General features: G+C 36.4%; 1 long non-coding RNA gene across 1 annotated transcript in view; it reads right to left on the bottom strand.

Moving 5' to 3' along the window:
• The window catches only part of LOC120589179 (uncharacterized), a 51,676-nt gene that overhangs the window by 30,355 nt on the left and 251 nt on the right, over positions 1-21,070 (bottom strand). The window contains exons 2-3 of the long non-coding RNA XR_005649419.1: positions 19,961-20,254; positions 16,677-16,775 (exon numbers count right to left, since the gene is read on the bottom strand). This is a non-coding gene — a long non-coding RNA (uncharacterized LOC120589179). The remainder of the gene's footprint in view (positions 1-16,676; positions 16,776-19,960; positions 20,255-21,070) is intronic.

Genomic DNA, 21,070 nt, shown 5'->3' with positions numbered 1-21,070 from the left:
TATCATGATTTAATCTAATTCTCCAAACAACCCTATGATGTACAATTGTATTTCCTATTATACGAATGAGGCTCAGAGATTAAGCAATCTGCCTAGGGTCCCACAGCTGGTAAGTTGCTGAAAAAGAATTACAGCTGAAATCTGATTTGAATTCAGTCTATCTGATTGCAAAATAGAGACTTTTAAGCACTATACTACACTGTACTGCCTCAATTATAACTCCTGTGTAGAGTAGAACAAGTAGGACCCCCCTACTTCACGACAATCTGCTTAATTTGGCCCCAAATTCAATTTAACACCGAATGCTAGTCAAACACGCATTCCTTACTTCCTGTGATTTTGCAAGACTTAGTCTCTGATATTTGCAGTTTTAATGAACTATATTTGAATGGCTATATTATCTTTCAGCATTTCATGTACTCTGTTTAGATTTTTGTATATATTTTTGTTCCTATACTTACCCTAGCCTTAATTTGGGGAAAGAATAGATATAGATAATATAGACATGGGCACAGACATAGATATAAATATATATGTCAGCATTTTCAATTGAGTTCCTATCATTGCATTTTTTTCTTGTCAAAGATAAGTAATCTGGCCAGAGGAAAGAGGTGGGGACTATGGAGGAAAAAATACATGACTTGGGTCGGAAGCCCTGGCCTTTACTCCTGGACCTGCACTCCGCATGTATGAGACTTTGCAAACTTTGCCTCTCTGAGTATTGGTCTGCCTGTGAATAAAGGAGGAAAATTAAAATTCCTGCCAGGGCTGTTGCAAAGCAAGTAAAAACAGGAGAGCTTAACCACTCTAATCAAACCCCTGGCAACTCTGCATTCACATCTCAAATGGATCCCCAGAGGCTCACCTCTGCTTCACATGGGTTGGGGGCAGTAAGTCAGTCTTATTCCTCACTTTTTGGACTGGGAACAGTGATATTTCTGCTTTCAAGAACTAGAAGTAGGATTACTGTGTACATACTATTATCTGACGGCACCTCTCATTAACCTCCACGCTAGGATTGGTGTAGATCTTATGTTCTAGATTAATTTCTCCAAGTAATTCATTTATATTTTCTTGAAAACCTGAGTGCAAGCATGGGCATTATATATATACACACATAAATGTGTGTGTGTGTGTGTGTGTGTGTTTGTGTATCAGGTAAATATATATATATATATATATATATATATATATATATTTATATATATCAGGTAAATATCTATAGATATATAAGTAGATGATAGATAGATGGATAGATAGATGGATAGAGAGATAGATCTCAGATAAATTGAGAGAACATCAAATTGGAAAATAGAATGCACAGGGAAAACTTTAATAACGCATTTACATAGCTTTATATCAGTGTCGATGCGTCAATGATTGGCCACGGAAGGTACTTTCATTTTTATCTTAAACTGCCTGTAAACAAAGCAGTTTTAAATTTTAGGAGTTAAATAGACAGGATTTTACTAATATGTTTTTTTTAATCAACTTCCTTGAGGTGTAATCTATATGAAACACAGAACACCATTTTAAGTACACACCGCGATGAGATTTGTCAAATACATCTACATAATCCCCACCACAATCAAAATGTGAGACATTCCTAAATCTGTCTAAAAAAGTTCCCTCCTGAGCCACTGTGGTCATTTCCATCTCCTGACCCATGGTCCAGGCAACTAGTGATCTGCTTTCTGTCACTAATGATTAATTTTACCTTTTAGAATTTTACAGAGTCCTACCATATGTCATATTCTGTGACTGCCTTTCTGCACATAGCATAACATTTTTGACATTCATATTGTATTAGGAGCTGCTTTCCATCACTTTATTCCATTGTTTGCATACATACCAAGTAATGTTTCATTCACTCATTGATGGTTCTTGAGTTCTTTCTAATTATTAACAATTATGCATAAAGCTGATGTGAACATTCACTTACGAGGCTTGGTATGGACATAAGTTGCTTGACGCTTGGATGAATACTTAGGAGTGAAATTTCTGGTTCACTGGGAAGTATGTGTAGTCTTCTAAGAAAATGCCAGATTTTTTAAACGTGTACCACTTTATGCTCCGACAACATATGAAAATTCCCGTCACTCTACATCTTCACTAATATCTAGCATTTTTAGTGTTTTTAATTTTAGCCATTCTAGTGGGTGTGTAACTCATTTCCCTAATGACAAATGAACATCTTGCCATAGGTTTAGCGGCCATCCTAATATCTTTTATGAAACATCTGCTTAAACAATTATTTATTTTTACCTTGGTTCCCTATCTGCATATTATCGAATTGTTATATATTTTGTATATCAGTACATTGCTAGATATAAATATTTTGCCTTTGTTTCATATTAAGTAAATTATTACCTAGTCCAAGGGAGAATTTACAGTTTTTGATTTCATGCTTAGTTATATCATCCATTTCAAGTTGAGTTCTGTGTATATTATGAGGTAAGGGTCAAGGTACAGTTTTTTCATGTGGATCTGAAGTTGTTCGAGCACCATTTGTCAAAAAGGCTAGCATTTGTCGTTGGCACCTTGGTTGAAAATCAGTTAAACATATATGTGTGGGTTTATTTCTAAACCTCCTATTCTTCTCATTTTAACTCTTTAGCCATCCTTATATCAATCAGATACATCTTGACGAATTAGCTTAATTCTTGAAATCAGGCAGAATTGTACTCCAATTGGATCCTCTTTTTCAATGCTGTTTAGGCTATTCTAGATCCTTCAAATTTTTATATTAATCTCAGAATTAGTTTGCACGTTTATAGAAATATTTTTTCTGGACATTGTCAAATCCATGCAAAGTAATCAACAAGTGTCTAGCCTCTTCAGGAACACCATAGGTAATGCGAAGGCCAATGGCTGCCGAGTACTTTTCTAACGTAGTTTAGATCAAAGCCATCATAAATATTTTGCAAGGGTTTTGTAATGATAATTGGGAGATTGGGCATTAAGCAGGTTTTTAAACAGCCAAGTGTTTTGTGTGTGAGTGTATACATATGTATGTATAGGTATTGTGTGTATGTACACACACACACACACGCACACACACACACACACACATAGAGTCAGAGAGAAAAAAAAGAATATTATTTCAAAGAGTACATTTGGATATATTTCTGAAAGACCAGTACTGCAGATTTTGGACCGGTTAACAAAGGGCCCATAGAAAACCCACTGAAATGTTGGACATTCAAGATTAGTAACACTTGACTGTGGAGGAGACTATTATGCCTTTGGGCCAAATCTGTATTTCTATGTGTGACATTGAGTTAAATTGTTCTGTGCTTCACCCTTTGGGAAAAATCACCTTAACTTACTTATGAATCCTTGAAAGAACACTAAAAGTAAAAGAGATTCCATCATATTAATTCAATATATTGTTTCACATGTTCTAATTTCATTCAATTTTCTTAATATATAGATCACTACTATTTCTCAGAGTTCAGGTTTAAGTACCCACCGTTACATGTCTTTATTCTGTTTCCTACAGGCCCCTTCCACTGACAAATTAGCCAAGAAAAGTCCATTTAGTATTTTTTATGGTTTAAATTCTGTCAGGATATGCCATAATATCCCATTAGATGCTAGTGGTGCAGTGACAGGAAGTTAAAGGGGTTCTGCTCTCTGCTTTGAATGTTGGTCTTTTTGATTAAAAATGTGACAGTTCGATGGACTTGTGAAACTCGAAAAGCCACTTCTAAAATCGCTGCCTGACCCATTCTCTCTGATATAAGATATGTGCACAGTATTTTGGCTCCGAGCCCAAAGACTTAGCACTGTGTCACAAAGTAATGTGACATTTCCATAACCGCCACCCTTTTGAAATATATCCGTGTAAAATAGAAGCGAAGCTTCTCTGACCCTGTCTATACTGTCAGTCTTTAGAAGTTTGTTCCTGAAGAGGAATGTTAAGTCCCACACAGCAGACGGGTCCCAAGAATAAAGCTGCTTTTGTAAGGACCGAAGCTAGGAAAGTCACTACTGTATTATGTGAAATTGGTCATGGACAGACGAGACCATCACCATGTCAGAGGCCTTTGCACTGTTCAGTGAGGGACCACAGAGGTAACGGGCACGGAGAAGACTTATGGAGAACGTGCTGAAGGTCTTCACAAACTGTGCATTTCCATGTGGAAGAATGACGTGGAAATGAAAGAAGTTGCTTTTCAGACACAACTAAAAGATTTTTTGGTAATAATTAGAACTGTGGGAGGGGCTACATTATGAAGTGATGAATTAGAATGTCATTATTAACGAACAGAGTGTGGGATCCAAAGTCAAGTAAAAAACAGGTGTTGTATCTGGTCCCATCATTTACTAACGTTGTGACTTTAGGCAAGTTACTTAAAATGTCTGAGTGTCAGCTTCCTTCTCTGTAAAATGGCCAACCTGTGAGAGGTGTATTGTGAAAACTCTGTGAGATAATGTTTGTGAGGCACGTAGCACAGTTATCAGCTGATAGGATCCTCTTCCCTGTCTGTCACTGAAGGATTTCCAGCCGAGTCGAATGCTCATGTGAGAAACCAAGGCAGGAACTTTCCAGGGTCTGATAGCAAACTGAAACATAATCTCCAAGGTCTCTTCCAACTCTATAATTCTAAGTATTTTAATTTGTCTTTGGTTAGTTTTGTTCTCAAATCAGTGCGATGATAATAATACGGTGTATATTTCTGTGCAAAAAGTCTACTCAAAATATTTAAGATATTAAATGGGTAACTACAGAATGCCATAAAAATCTCACAAACTCGGATAATTAACAACCGAAAAATCGGATCACATTTCCTCTGTATATCTAGTTTAATAATTTATGCTTGACTTGTGAGTTTAGAACGAATGCCATATTCCATCTGTATTCAGCATTTGCAGCCAATTTCCAGCTTCAGAAAGTCATTAAGTATAAGGCATGCAATATTAGGTCTGTTCAATTGTCCATCTGAATATTCTGACAGCAGCAAAAAGATTTGATCTGTAAAGAAAGTGCAAGTTGCCCTCATAAGGTTAGGAACCGAGTTTGAGTCACCTTATTTGACTATTTTACATCTTACATCAGAGAATTGATCTAAACTTTTGCTGAACCTTTTTACATTTTTTAGTCTATAAAACATCTTCATGACCAATGCCTCCAGGGCAAAGTACTTTCCTTTTTTAATCTACAAAAATGGCCCACTTGCAGAATGGCCCTGGTCTTGATGTTAGGTTACCATGTGGATTTTAGTGGAAAAGACCTCCACTTTTTTTTTTTCTATCTAAACCAGTCATGGCTTTACAGATTTCTGTTTGAAACTTCAGATAAAGATTCCAAACCATTTCCAGTCAGGCTATAATTTCTGCATCTTCACACAATAACACTGTGTGGATTGTCCATGATTTTTGCAAGATTACGTTTCTCTTTTTCGCTTCTAGATTTCCTGGCACTATTCAGTATTTTGTGGCTTCTTTGGTTGCCTCTATTTCCAATCACTCACTGAAAATCTCTGGGTCCTAAGGGAACCTCAGGGATTAAATTCAGCACATGGAATTTGACATCTCTCTGATCTGCCTAAACTTGTTCCTCCCGCAGTGTTCCGTTTTCATTTGTCCTCATGACAGAATCCTGGGACTCATCTTAGACTACTCCACATATTTACCCACCTATTTATCATTTCTGCTACTTTTCATTTCTTCCTATGGATTTACATTGTCATCCAGTGTCATATTTTGTATAAAGCAGATCTGGTAGCAGTGAACTGGAATCTTTCATCTGGCATCTTTGATCTGCTACCGATACCATATACTGGGTTTTTCTTTTGTTATTGTACCCCTTTCAACTATGTCTCCTTTTTTGACGTAAGTTGGTCCTGTTGGTTATTTTTTAAGTTAAAATGACTGCTTTTTTTTTTTTTAAATAACTGTTCTTATTTTCTCTTTGTTTTCGGTTCATAAGTTCTTGCCTTTTTTTAATGGCTGTCTCCTTTCCTCTATCTCTTTGTACATTCCCAAACCACTTAAGATCATTTTGAGATTCTTCTTTTATTTCCACCATATTGACAGTGAATTTGACTATTAAGTGTGCTGAAAATCTTTCTTAGAGTGTTCTTTGGGATTTTCATTTTCAGATGCATCTTCAGTAGTCTTCCTTTTACCCCCATCACCATGTGTGCAGCCATCCCTACCTGGCAGCTTTGTGGTTCCCACCACCTAGACTCTGATAAACCACGAGTCATGGTTCTTCCATCTCAGAGAAATAACGGAGATTCGACAGATACTGTCACTAAAACAATGGGATATTTAGCCGCTTTCTTAGACCTCAAAGATTTCTTTGGTTCCTCTAAGCACATGTGGACAAGCTTTATATAAAATCAAAGACTCAGGCAGTGGTTACAGCCTTTTTCAGCCTCTTTGCACAGAAGCTCACTCTGCCAGGGACCTTGGTTTCATTCAGTGAACTCGACTGAGATTTCCAGCAGCATGTTCAATGTTTTCCTTCCTGTAACCCTGGAGGCATTTAACTCCCAGTTTAATAGGACTTGCAGCTCAGGTTCAGATTTCAGGACTATGCAGCATTATGTGTTTGTGATGTTTCTGGTCCACAGATATTTTTACCTTACTTTCAAGTGTGATGTTTTAAAATTCCATTCATTCATCTGTTTGTCTATTTATTTTTAATCTAACATGAACTTGGACTCAAATTATAAGGTGGTCATACCATAGAAGTGCCTAATTGGTCTCCCAGTGTGTAAATTCCTCCTGTTCTCATCTAACCTCAAGACCTACTTGGAGTATTCTCTCTAAAACCCGACATTCACATTTTGCTGCCTTAAACATACCTGTAAGAAAAGTCCGAATACATTGGCATAGAGTACAGGTTCCTTCACTTTCTTGCCTCGTTTCTTCACTGTCTTAGTTTCACTTCCAATGAAAGCTTCCTCTCCCTCCATACAATGCTGGTTGCCCCCACTGAAAGTTTTAATGTCTGACAACTCTTACATACTTGTAACCCCTGTGATATTGTGTCTACCTGGAATGCTTCCCTCATTCACATCTTCATGTGAAAAAATGCCTCATCCTAGCTCAAATACAACTTATTTTGTAAAATTTTATCTAATCTCCCAACGTAAAGTATTTCTCTCTGTTCACAATACCTTTTTCATTCTTTTAATATGCTATCTGGCACACTACATTCTAATTATTCATATATTTGCCTCCTGTAACATTTTTGCACAGCAAATATATTTTTTAAATAGTGATAGAAATTCAAAAATGAACAGCAAATTTCTTTCCTTATAAATTTGATAAGGAAATAGTTATTTTTACTTCTGTGTCTACCTAGAAACCCTTATGAATCAAAACATGATGAAAAAGGTCCTTCTTTACCTTTAGAATGATGTTCAAATTGAAGGTTTCATGCATGATCATGAACTTGCACCCAGCAGCCAGAGCAACAACTATCATTATGTCCTGAATATAAAAATACAAGCACACACCTTCACGTGTATTTGAAATAGTAAAATCACACTCTGTTTTATTAAATGGGCATCAGCATACTGTTAAAGTTATCTATACAAGGAGTCCCAGTGCAACATAGTTGCATTAAATACATACAGTTCAGAACTCGACTTAAGTCATTTGTTTGAACAATATTTACAGGTAACCTATGAGAAACCTAACCTAAGCATTTAATTAAGAATTATATTACTTTCTGCCTTAGAATGTAAAAGCTATCAGAGGATGATTTGCATTAAGTTTCTTAAACCAACTCATCCAATTTTACAGAATGTCCTCTGTCTCCACAGTTCAATTTACCAGAAGCTCAAAAGAATACAGTCATTCCATTTTTTTTTGGAGCAGTATTCCAAGTAGGGCATGTCCTCAATGATGATAATGGTTAGTCATTGAGTAATTTATTCAGCAAATATTTACTGAGTGTCTGAGTGTCTATTGGATGCCAGGAAGTGCCCTAGGTTCTGTATGCCCTAGATCAGTAACACATAAAAGATAAAAATAAACTCTTGCCATCATGGAGCTGATACTCTAGTGGGGGAGATGTATAATAAATGAATAAATGGATATATAAATACACAATAACAACAACAAAAAAAAAGAGGCTGAGTGCAACAGAAAAAAAAGTACAGCGAAGAAGTGGGTGAGGCAAATCACAGGGTAGGGAGAGGATTTGGAATTTTAAATAGAAATGGCAGGGAGACCCTCATTGAAAAGGTGACATTACAGCAAGCAGACATCTTTGAGGGAACCAGTCACATGGACTTCTGGGGTAAGAACTTCCAACAGAGGGAAGAACAGTGCAAAGACCTCTATTTTCATTTTCTTCTAGCAATTATTATGACCTAGTATATTAAAGTTTGCTGATTTATCTTACATATTGTCTCTTTCCCCTTCTAGAATGAAAATTGCATAAAGGCAGAAAACTGAATGCTATTTCTTTCTTCACTGCTGCACCCGTAGCATCTAAGACACTGCCTAGCACACAGTAGGCACATGGTAGACACATGAGAAATATTTGTTGATGAATGAATGTTTCTTATTTTGCATAAAGTGCAAAATGTGTTATATCTGATATGTTCTCGATGCGATGAGAACTTAAATTTTTCTCATCTTCTTTTTGATAGATCATCTTCTCCCTGATACTGAATCCACAAAGGGCCTTGGGGACCAGTCCTTGAACTCCTTCTTTTTTTCTTTGTACTTACTCCCTAAGTGATCTCATCTAGCCCCATTATCTCTGATGCCACATATATATTCTTGACTCCCAATACATATCTTCAGCTCCAATTTCTCCCCCAAACTCCTAACCAATTTCCTAATTAACTGTTTTACATTTTCATTTGGATGTCCAACAAACATCTCAAAATTAGGATGTCTTTAAGTAAACTCTTGATTCTTCAGAAACATAATAAGATCTCCTTTTCTCAGCCCCTCCCCCCAAACTTTGCATCATCTTTGACTTTTTTTTCCTACCTAGAATCCAGTCTAACAGCATATAATGTTACTTCTAGTTTCAAAACTATTCCAAATCTGATCACTTTCCAACATGTCTACCTCTACCACCAGAGTCCAAACCACCAACATCATGCTCCTAGATTACCGTAAAAAATGTCCTAACTGGTGCCCTGTTTTCACTGTTGAACCCCTAGAGTTCATCATCTCAGAGAAACTGGAGTAAAAAATTTAAAACATAAATAAGATCATGTCACTCCTCAACAGTGGCTTCCCATCTCCCTTTTAATAAAATCCAAACTCTTTACCATGGCCTGTAAGACCTTGCAGGATCTGGCCTTCGTTGCTCTTGACCCTTTATCCCTTTGTTCCTGTCTCCGTCATGCTGTCCTTCTGACTGCTCTGAAACACACACAGAGTGTTACTACCTTAAGGGAACTTTCAGTCCCTTCTGCCTGGAATGTGCCTCCATCATGAATTTTCATGACTTACTCTTCATTTAGTCAAGTGTCTTCTCAAATGTCACTTCCGCAGAGATGTTCCCTGACTACCATATATGAGAGTCGCCATTCCACTCCTATTCCCAGCCCTCAGTCACTATCTCTTTGATCTACGTATGTTATTTCACAGCACCTATTAACATTTGGATTGTATGATTTATTTGTTTACTCATTTATTCTCCATCTCCCCTTTTAGAATTTCAGCTTCATGAGGACAGTTACTTTGTTTTGTTCATTTCTGTATCCCTAAGTGAATATATTCAATAATATCTGCTGAAGAGCTGACCGTCATACACACATCTCCTGAGAATAAAAACCCTAATATAACAGGTATCTTTATGAGTCAGATTCATGTTGGCTAAGCAACACTCTTGTGCCAGGTACTGAGGATACACATACACAGTTGAACCAAAGCAGTACCCATCCTGCAATAGCTCACAGCCCAGTGAGAAGGCAGACACGTAGGTACATTATGACTTGTATGTAGTCAGCTTTCAATAATCAAGCCCTCTATTGACTGACTGTGCACCTTGGGGCCAGGGGCTGTGGCTAGTTTTCCTCTGTATGCTCGGGCCCTACTGGTCAGAATGTGCTAAACATTCTAATCCAGGCAGGCAGAACACTGGGGGGTGGGGGAGCAGGGAAAATAGTAGTTCATTTGAAAGAAATTAAGGAAAATGAAGGAAAAGTCAGAAATATCTCTCCCTGTCTCTCCCTAAGCTTTTGCTAGGACTAAAAAATTTCCAATGGAATTTCATACAGAAACCGAATGCTAAGCAAAGGCTGGTAGAGGACGACAGTATAAAGTATGTATAACACCTAGGGCTGGAGCCCTGGCTCATGGACTTATTGCTTGTTTACATTTACTAGGCGTCCTACACTTGCACTGAATTTGAACCTGAAACACGTCCAAAGTATTAGGTTCCCAGATCAGAACTCTACCTTGGATCACAATTCTACCATTTCTATATTAAATGCCCAGACCAGGACCTATTTCTTTTATGTCAGTCTTTCCAACCACCTATCGATCTGTCGATCCATCCATCCACCCGTCCTCTATCTAGCTACTATTTAGTTAATGTTTACTAGTGCAGTCAGATACAGAGGAGCTCAGTGTGGTGAGGACACAAATACACACAGCTATTTACTAGGTCTTGGGGATACCAAATGAATGAGGCAGAGAACTGGTGAATAAGATAGACATTCTTATACTCAAGGCACTCACAGTCTAAAGGAAAAAGACTAACAAACAAGCAATTACAGTTCAATGTGTTAAGTGCTGATATGATAAACACAGGGTGTTATGGGAACACAAAGATCATCTAAACCAACCCAGAGTTACTGTAGAGGCTTTTCAGAAGTAGGATGGCTAGAAGTTGGAGGTTAGCCAGGATGGGGATAAATATTTCAAGAAGTAGAAGAAATTTATACAGACCTAGAGTTAAGAGAGAATGGCATATGCAGGAAATAAAAGTAGTCCACTGGAAAGAATGCTGACATTTCCTTTAAGGGTTTGGAGTTTGTCAAAAAATCAAAAACATGGGCAAAAGAGCAAAAATTAAAAAAGGTAAGTAGATAGGTAACGCGAGTGGAACTCTGCTGCAATGACTTGGAAGGCAGTTGCTGTGTTCAATTATTCAACTTTGTTTCCAAAGTTTTTTATGAGCTATTTTCAAGTGAATTCATATTTTGGGCTTATTAAACATCTAAGGTCATGCTAACATTTTGTCCTTAGCTCAAAGCACTTAGAGAGGAACTTACCAGTTAGGTTTGAAACTGAGAAGCATTATAAAAGAGATTCAATTTGTGTTTCTCATGTTTACTCTTAGTCAAAATGTTGGTTTTTTTTTTTTTTTTAAAAAAAACTATTTAATGTCTCCAGAAGATTTATTAGCTGATGATAAGCTTTTTAGAGAAGACTAATTTTGTGGTATCATGCAAGATTAAATCAGGGATTTGAAGCTTTCTTCCTGATCCCACCAATGACTCACTTCAGGCCCATCTTTAAACCTCCTTCTTGTATGAGGGTCAATGTTTTTCTTACAAAAAGAAATGATTTATTAGAAAAGTTGGACATTCAAATTGCTCGTAAATAGTATGAGCTAAGTTTGAACCTAGAAAATTGAGCCAGCAATAATAGAACCCTGAAAAAAATCAACCAACCCTAGGAGATACATATGTTAAAATCTGACAAACTCAAATATTTAGATAGTAGGCACTGCAATTTCCAATTGTTTAGACAGTTTCGACATCCAAGGAATCAAACCATGGTGAAAAGTCCCCAAATACTGGGTTGGGGCACAGTCCAAGGCCCAGTCTTGGAATCACAACAAAGGAGCAAAGACCAAACAAAACTGCAATCTTAAAGAATGAGGCAAAACTGGTAATAAAGATGGACTTACACTAATGTTCTCCAAAGAAAACAGATGCAAAGTTTATCAGTGAGGAAGATTTGGAGAGCAAAATGAGAAATTAGTTATTATAACTGGGTAACCAGTTCCCAGGTCCACTAATTTCTGAGTCTGGGCCAGTGTATTAATTAGGGGTCAAGGTTTTCCAGAGAAAGAGAAACAATGGGATATCTATCAATTCTATCTATCCATCCATCTAATCTATATATAAAGAGAGACTGAAATTGATTTTAAGGAATTGGTTCATGTGATTGAGGCTTAGAAAATTCAAAATCTGTAAAGCCAGCCAGCAGGCTGGAGACCCAGGGAGTTGCAGTTCAAGTCCAAAGGTAGTCTAGCAGCACAATTCCCTCTTCTTCCAGGGTGGTCAGTCTTTCTCTCTCAAGATCTTCAACTGATTGGATAAGGCCCACTCATATTATGGAGGGTAATCTGCTTTACTCAACATCTACAGATTTAAATGTTAATTTCATCCAAAAAACACCTTCACAGAAACATCCAGAATAATGCTAAATTATCTGGGCACCATAGCCCAGCCAAATTGACACATAAATTAACCATCGGAGTCAGTGACATATTTGAAGGCCCTTCTCAATAAAGAGATAACTAGGAACAGGATAAAAACTTTAGAATCCCTAAGCTCTGAAAGGTTACTATGTCTTTACCACATCTAATTTATTTAAGGAAGTACTGTTCTTTTCCAGTCGATATAGCTTTTTTATCAACAGACATAACAGGAATTATCTTGAAAGACCCTTAAAATGTATCTCTCCCCAGCCTTACTCAACCACTAGTCTTTCTGTCTCTATATTTTCCTATTGGAGATTTCCATGTGAATTTAATCATATAGTATGCAGTCTTTTGTGACTAGCTTCTTTCACTTAGCATTATGTTTTCAAGGTCCATCAAAGTTGTAACATATATCATTACTTCATTTCTTTTTATGTCCAAATAAGATTTCATTGTATGGATATGCCACTTTTGTTTGTTTGTCTACTGATGGATGTTTGGGTCATTTCCAACTTTGGCTATTACGAGTAATGCTGCTATAAACATTTGTGTACAGGTTTTTGCATGGACATGCTTTCATTTCTCTTGGGTATATACTTAGGAGTAGAATTGCTAGGTCCTTTGGTAACTGATTAATCATTTCAGGAACTGCTAGACTGCTTTCCAAAGTTCCTGTACCATTTTCCATTCCCACCTGCAGCATATGAGGAATGCAGTTCCTCACCAACATGACATCACTATATTATTACTCTACCATCTGTCATCATTTTGATAACTCATTATAGCTTCATTCCCCTCCACTTCCTTTGTAGTGTTTCTGGTTAACATAGTACACATATATTGTGCTAGGCCCAACAACATGTTATATTGATAATATTTCACACGATTGCTTTTAAAATCAACTAAGAAAGCATAATATGTATTTATATGATTCTTTATTATTACATCATTATCAATGTGCTCTGTTCATGTGAATTTGAATTACTGTCTGGGGTCATTTAAAACTAAAGAAATTTCTTTAGAATTACTTGTAAGGCAAGTCTTCTGGCAGTGCATTCTCTCATTTTCCTTTCATTTTTGATCAATAACTGTTGGATATAGGGTTGTTGGTTGGCAGACTCTTTTCCTTTGAGCACTTTATATTATCCCACTGCTTGTTTGCCTACATTGTTTCTGTTGAGAATTCAGCTGTTACTCTTATTGTGGTTCCCTTGTGACACATCATTTGTTGCCCGCTGCTTTCAAGATTTCCTTGTCTTTGACTGCCAGCATTTTTACAGTGATGTGCTATTTGTGGTTCTCTTTGTGTTTATACTACCTAGAGTTTGTTAAGCTTCCTGCATGTGTACATTATTGTTTTCCAGTAAATTTGGGACATGTTCAACCATCAGTTTTATTCTCCTTTCTCTCTCCTCTCTTCCTGGTACTCCCACTATGTGTATGTTGGTATGTTTAACGATGCTACTACAGATTTCTCTGAGTCTGTTCATTTTTCTTTATCCTTTTTTCTCCCTGTTATTTGGCTTGCATAATCCCTATTGATTCATCTTCATAATCGATCATTATTTCTTTTGCCAGTTCATGTCTACCACTGAGACCCTCTAGTGAATTTTTATTTCAGTTATTATATTTTTCAATGCCAAAATTTCCATTAGTTCTATTTTAAAACTTCTCTCTTTATTGATATTTACTATTTGACTTGCCATCTCATCAAACCTTCTTTAATCATACTTTATCTTTGGTTCTGTGAACATGTTTATAATGGCTGCATTAAAATTTTTTTGTTTAATCTGACTCTGGTTACTGTTAGTTTTTGCTGCCTCTTTTTTCTTCAGTGTCTGGATCATATTTCACTATTTCTTTGCATGCCTTATAAATTTTGTTGGAAACTGGACATTTCTGATAATACATTGCTGCAATTCTAAGTACTGAGCGCCCACTCTGAGGAAAATTATTTGTTTAGCGAAAGACTGTACAGTTTTAGAGATGTCTATTACTCTCCCTCTCCCCTACACACACACACACTCAGTGTTAAGTCTCTGCTATTGCTACTCTGGGTGGCACAGCTTTTGTTACACCCACAGTAACCCTGTGATGACAGTGATATGGGTGGGGCCTTCATTTACTCTTTGCCTAAACACATTTAGCCCTTAAACTCCACTAATTAAAGGCCAAGATTGCTTCACTGTTCCTAACAATGCCCTGGAGCATACATTTTTTTTAATTGTATATATTTAAAGTTTATAACGTGACAATTCACTATACATATACATTGAGAAATAACTGCAGTCAAGCTAATTCATAATCTTTACAATATTGAATCTCTCAAAGGACAAGATACAATTCATCTGTTTATTTTTGTAGTGCTTTTTAAGCCTGCCAAACCCTGCCTTGATCACAGCAAAGATTAATTTTCTGTACCTCCTAACTGAAAAAAACACTGAAAAACCTATTTACCATACAATGCGTAACAACTCGCTGTTCTCCCTCCAGGGTTTAACAATTATTCCTCCTTTCACTGTTACTATTCTACATGACCAATCCACACTACTACCAGTAACTCATAGGCCACATTCCCTAACTAGCTTTCATGGTCATTAGAAACTGGGGAACATCCTATAAGTAATGCTTGGCCCAGGAGAACACCATGGCCATTTCATTACCTAGTGCATTATTAAGTGTATAAAGGGGGTCATGGAAATCTACCTCTCACATTCAGAGTACTCCCAAACAGAAAATAAACTTACTTGCAAATATCAGTTAACCCCTAACTGATCCCAGTGTGGGATCGTAGATGATACTCTATGCAGCTGCTTTGCACATACTCTTTTGTCCTACTTTTATGTTCCAGACATAGCTTCAGCTTCTTCCATCTCTCAGTCAACCAAAGATAGTTTGCTCTACCTTGTAGTTTCTAGTTGTTGCCCCATTACTTCCTACTGCCTTCTCTTCCTTATTTGTTTGAATTTACTGGCCTTCAACACCTGTTTCGCACTGGAATGTTGTCCTTCGGGTTTTATTTAGCTTCAAATTACTAGTATCAGCCTCTGAGAAGACCAGTAATTGCAACCAACATTTATTAAGCTCTTAATTATCACACCAAATCCTGTTTCTAATGGCATGTGGTAGATAGTATTTTCACCTCATTTGCACATAAGGAAATGGAGGCTTATCTACGTTGAATTACTTCTTCTCCAGTGTCACAGGCCATCAAGCAGCAAAGTAGGAATTTTGAAGACAGGTCTGTATAACCCTGAGAGCCTCATTCTCTTAACAACAGATAACTAACTCGATAACTCGTAATATAGACTTATTCCATTCTCTCACCCGTTCCCGTTCTTAGATCATAAAGCTCTTCCATACTTTCCTCTCCACACTTATTTATGACTGGCACTCAGAAGAATACTTTTCAAACAATTTTACTATGAGTCAAAGGGAATATGTAGTGGTTGGAGGAAGAAGTGGAGTTTAGAAGAATTTTCTTTAAATAATGGAGATCTAAATATGTTTCCAAGCTAAGAAAAGGATGCCAGGATAGGAAGAGGGAGACTGAAGATACAGGAAAGAGGAAAATTGATGGAGCAAGTTACTTCTTCCTATGAAAAGTAGAATTCTGTGGTTCTGGGAATGACTAGAGAGCTCTTATTAGAGCAGTTCCAATAGGAAACCAGCTGTAGGCCCATTAGCATGGCATTTTAATGAAACAAGTTTATAAGAAAAAATATATAAAGCAAACTATTTAAAGATGGCTCATTTGAAATAATGCCAACATTAACTTAATAGCAATTTTAAATGGTAAAAAGCGAAAGATTTTAAGGATTTTTTAGAACTATTATTGTACTTACTATAATACATCGTCTTGCCAAAAATATTCTCGAAACTGAGCAATTTAAGAAGCTATTTTGGAAACTAATTGCAAAGATTTTCCATTAAAACACTTTCTTTTTTTTTTTTTCATTAAAATCTCGAGTAAATACATAGCCAGACATAGAATATTATTTATCATAAGACACATCTCACAGTATAATAAACCCTAGATGAGACTTTGGCACACAAAGTGAATCTAATTCCATTATTGAGGATTCTTTCATTTCTCTAAAGTAAGATCTTAAATCTTATTTGTTTTGTGAATAATCAACTTCTGGCCACAAAGCTTTCCCTTCACTAGACTAATAAATAATTTGCTTTGGCCCTTTAAATCACTCAAGTAGCTAGTTAACCTTTTAACCTTATTCTGTATTGAATGAAGTAAAGCCAACATCCACTCATGTCATATAGAGTGTCAGGAGCCACTATCAGGAAGCATTACCTTCTCCATCCCTTTTGCTCCGTCTCATCTTTAACCAGTCAGTAGTTCACAATTGTGTCCTCTAGCAAATGGTCCTGTCACACACAAGAACTGGATCTTCTGGGGACAAAAGAATAAAAAGTAGCTTTAGATTCTCTCTGGAAAAATGGCAGATACATACATAAATACAATATTTTGCGTATAATTTCAAGAAGATAAAAATGCAACTGCAGTTGATCCACAAGTCTTCTGGAAGTCACTTAAGAATCCTTATTGTAGAAGGTCCTTCTGACTCTGTCTCCCTATTTTGTTGGCAGTCCAGAATGAGAAACAAAAAAAAAAGACAATTATCAATAATAATGTTTCTCCAACAATTGAAAAAATATGAATTTCTATATTGAACAGGGCCACCCAACATCCAGCAAAAGGAAGAAAAATGACTGAAACTATGAGACATCATCAAAAAATTTTCAGGAAACTATGGGTAAAATCATAAAAGCTTCCTCTAGCAGTCGGGATGCTTTGGCCTAAATAAACTGAAAAGCCATTCTCACTCTAACCTGCTTAAATAACAAGCAAATTATCTTACTAAATATAGTATAGAAGTAAGTTAGGTTCCAGTTAGAGTATGATCAGAGGCTCAGTTGAGGTCATCAAAGGCCCAGTTCTGCCTCTTCCTTCTTCCTTGGGGTCTCTGGTTTACTTAATGTTCACAAGATAGTTGACATTAGCAATAAAGGCTACAAATTTCATAGTTCCCATTCAGGAGAAGTAAGAACTCTCTCCACCAATATGTGATAAGTCCTTTCCTTCAGTTTGATGGGGTCATTCATGTCACATGCCCATTTCTGGGCCAATATTGACAGACAGGGGAATACCCTGTATTGATTGTCTTAAACTAATCTTATGAAACCGGTGATAGGGTAAATACCTGAATAAATTCGGGGTGAATAGATGTTTGATATGCAATGATGTCTATTGAAATTTTGAGTGGAAAAAAAACATGAAAAACTGAGGAATCTGGTGTTAGATTTCTCAACAGCAATGGTGGAAGATAAAAGACTAGAATTAACACTTTCAAAATGGTTAAGGAAAATGATTTCTCATGTAAAATTCTATCCTCTTTCTACTCTACTTGAAAAAAATGATATAGTACATTTTCAATATTTGAAGTCTAAAAAAGTTTACCTCCTAGGTATTATTTTCAGGAAGTTATTTAAGAATGTACTCCACCACAATAAACGATATACCAAGAATGAGGGAGAAATGCGATCTAAAACAGTGAATTCACACTGAACAGACCCAAAAGAAAGCTCCAGGATGACAACTTAGCAATAGGCCTAGAGAGTAACCAGGAAGAGGCAGAGGAGACTATAAGGCCCCTACAAGCACAAACTTCCAAGATGAAATTTATGTTGTGGAGTAGAAATTCAGAAATTTGAAGCTCCATAGTGAAAATGTACATGAATAAGAAAAAAAAAATGAAGGCAAAAATTCTTATGTCCAGGAAAAATTGAAAGTTGTGTGAAAGAGGAAATATAGTATACTACGTGGTTCTACAGTGAATAAATTTTATGGGATGATAATTATATTACTGGTATCTCTATGGAAGGCCAATAAACAGTCCGTTTTCTCTACCTGGAATTTGAGCAAATTGAGAAATAAAGAGCAGCAGCTTGGAGGCAGGAATCTCATTATATTACTTATAAAAGTGGAGGATACAGCTTAGTAGTGTACGAGAAAACAGACTTCCTAACGAATCCCATGCAAGCCTGCCCCATCCACTGCACCACCGGATAAGAGAAGGCCTTCCCCTGGAAAAGAGCCAAGTAGGCCCGAAGGGGCCCTGGGAAACAGTGCTTCCTGTGGACAGCACATTCTGGAGTACAAATGGCAGATCTCTGTAGAACATGCTCATTAATTTATCTGAATTTATCTAATAAGCGCCCTCTCCTGGTATAGAGTGAGTAAAACAGCAGGAAACCAAGGCCAAGAGTAACCCAAATGGGGATCCATCCACTCAGAAAAAAACCAGAGGAGTGGGGAATAAGCAATCCTCAAACAATAACTTAATTAGAAATCTGGATTTAACTATCTTGGGAGAATGGCAAGGATGTAGGTGATAAACGAGGGTGAGGCCTTAAGGGAGTTAAATTTTGTCTTGCATAAGGCAGTGGAAAATATACAAGTATATTGGTTAGACTGTAGAGAGCTGAATACCAGATAAAAGAGCAAAATGGGTCAAAGGTACTTGGGTCTTGTGTGTGAGATTACAGACTGAAAAATAGTGGGATAGAAAACTAGTAATTTTGTTTTATATGTTCTAGTACTATGTAATACTTTAAAACATAAACACACACACACACACACACATTTGGATAAAACATTAAAGCTATTCTTTCAAAAGAATGGCCAAGGGCAGGACCTTACTATGTGAGAATACTGCCTAAGTATACTACTACTTTAAACCTTGAAAGAGCACATTCAAGTGTTGTTCTGAAGATTTAGAGAATGATCCATTCTGGACAAGAAGTCCAAGCTTACCTCAAACATAGGATTATTGTTAACTAGAACTGTGACATGCTATACTTTGCATTTTGCCTAAATTTAAAATTGTACTTAATTCACGCTCTCATTTCTTCATAAACCTTTGCATCTCACATGACCAATATGTTTTAGTTTTAAATACTTTGTTATGAAAATTATCAAACACGTACAAGAGTAAGACGAGTTTAATAAACCCCCATAAACCATTCTTGCAATTTCATGACCAGTCTCGTTCCACGAATGGCTCCACCTCATTGGATTATTTTGAGAAAAAATATTTTTAATTCATCCATAAATTAATATCAAAGTTCTATGCTATCCATTATGTCTAAAGGAAAGAGCTGATTCATTAAATATTATATAGGTAGAATTCCATCTTAGAAAATACCATCATAACAGAAATTTGTTCAAGTAATGATTTTATGTTATGACCAAGTTAGTACTTCGTTGATCTATTTGGTTCATTTATAAAACAACAATGACAATATCAGTGATGATTAGGTGTTTTGGGATATAACTATAATGCAAGGTTTTTCTTTTTTGTTTTTTTTTTTTGTTTGTTTTTTGTTTTTTATGGTCTGCTAGTTTGGATTAGTCCTGTGTCTGATTCTGAATGCTGGGGCCAGGACAGTGGTTAGTGAATCCAGTACCACCTGATTATCCTGTGGGAAGGGAAAATTGCAAGTTTACAGGAGCAGAAAGGGTAGGCGTGAAAGAGAGGTGAACATGCAGTATATCTAGAGCCAGATGCCACGTACCTGTTCTTACTAACAGCTGTCACATCGGAGATGAAGACGCTTTGTTTATTGTGTTCATATTGATGGCTGACAGAGCTTCTGTGACTGATTCAGCTCTTACAACTGGTATTGACTGTAAATGCTGCAAAATCTAATTTCGATGTAACTGATTTCTGTATTTACAAAAATGAGCCTTTAGCCGGGAGAGGACAATTAGCAATGTTTTATTATTAATAGGTATCACGAGTGATCCATCAGTCACTACCCTCAGTCTTGCTATTTGTGGCACCATGTACATGGTGTTAGAATCCCATCCTGCACAGTAGGAGAGACAGAGATGTAATGGGTACAAACCGTGAGCAGCTTTGGTGATAATCAGATACATTATCATGACAGAAAAAAAGTGAGGTCTAAAAAACAGTAGAAGTTCTATTTATAGAATTTCATGATACATTCACTAAAAAAAAAAACACACACAATTACTCCATATATTTTACACTTGAAAATGCTTTCAGAGAAGTACCTTTGAAGAACTGTCCTTATGAACTGCAAGCTTTTTTTCTCTCTCTGATATGGCTTCCCCAAGCTTTTACAAATAATTCTGGTCCATGATGGCAAGGCAAACTGCTTTCATATATTATATGTCTACATTCATATATATATATAATATAAACCACATATATGTATTATATATATATATAAACCACATATATGTATTATTTTTATATATATATGTGTATATATATACACATATACATATACATACACGTACCATTTTCTTAGTCCCTGCAATATAACCATCTTTACCTTGAAGTAGTAAGATGGTCTCAAATTCCGAAAATGCATGGATTCTACTGCAGAGGCTGTTCCCATTCTTGAGCTAAAGAAACATTTCATACTATTCGTCTTTTCTGTTGCAAAACATTCATTGAGCCCAATGCTAGAAATTATTTGAAGTGTTTATTTTTACTATCCTAGTTTATTAATTCAATAAACATTTACTGATCACCTGCTATGGGCCAGGCACAGTGAATATGATGTGAATAAAACAAAGTCCTCGCCTTCGGGGAGTTTACATTCAACCAGAGAACCTAATGAGACAAATAGTGTTCAATAAACTTCACCAATCTT

The sequence above is a fragment of the Pteropus medius genome, unplaced genomic scaffold (assembly GCF_902729225.1).
Source record: "Pteropus medius unplaced genomic scaffold, Ma_sr-lr_union100, whole genome shotgun sequence".
Lineage (NCBI taxonomy): Eukaryota > Metazoa > Chordata > Mammalia > Chiroptera > Pteropodidae > Pteropus > Pteropus medius.
Note: the sequence above shows the minus strand (reverse complement) of the source record. Positions and strands in the feature narration are given on the sequence as shown.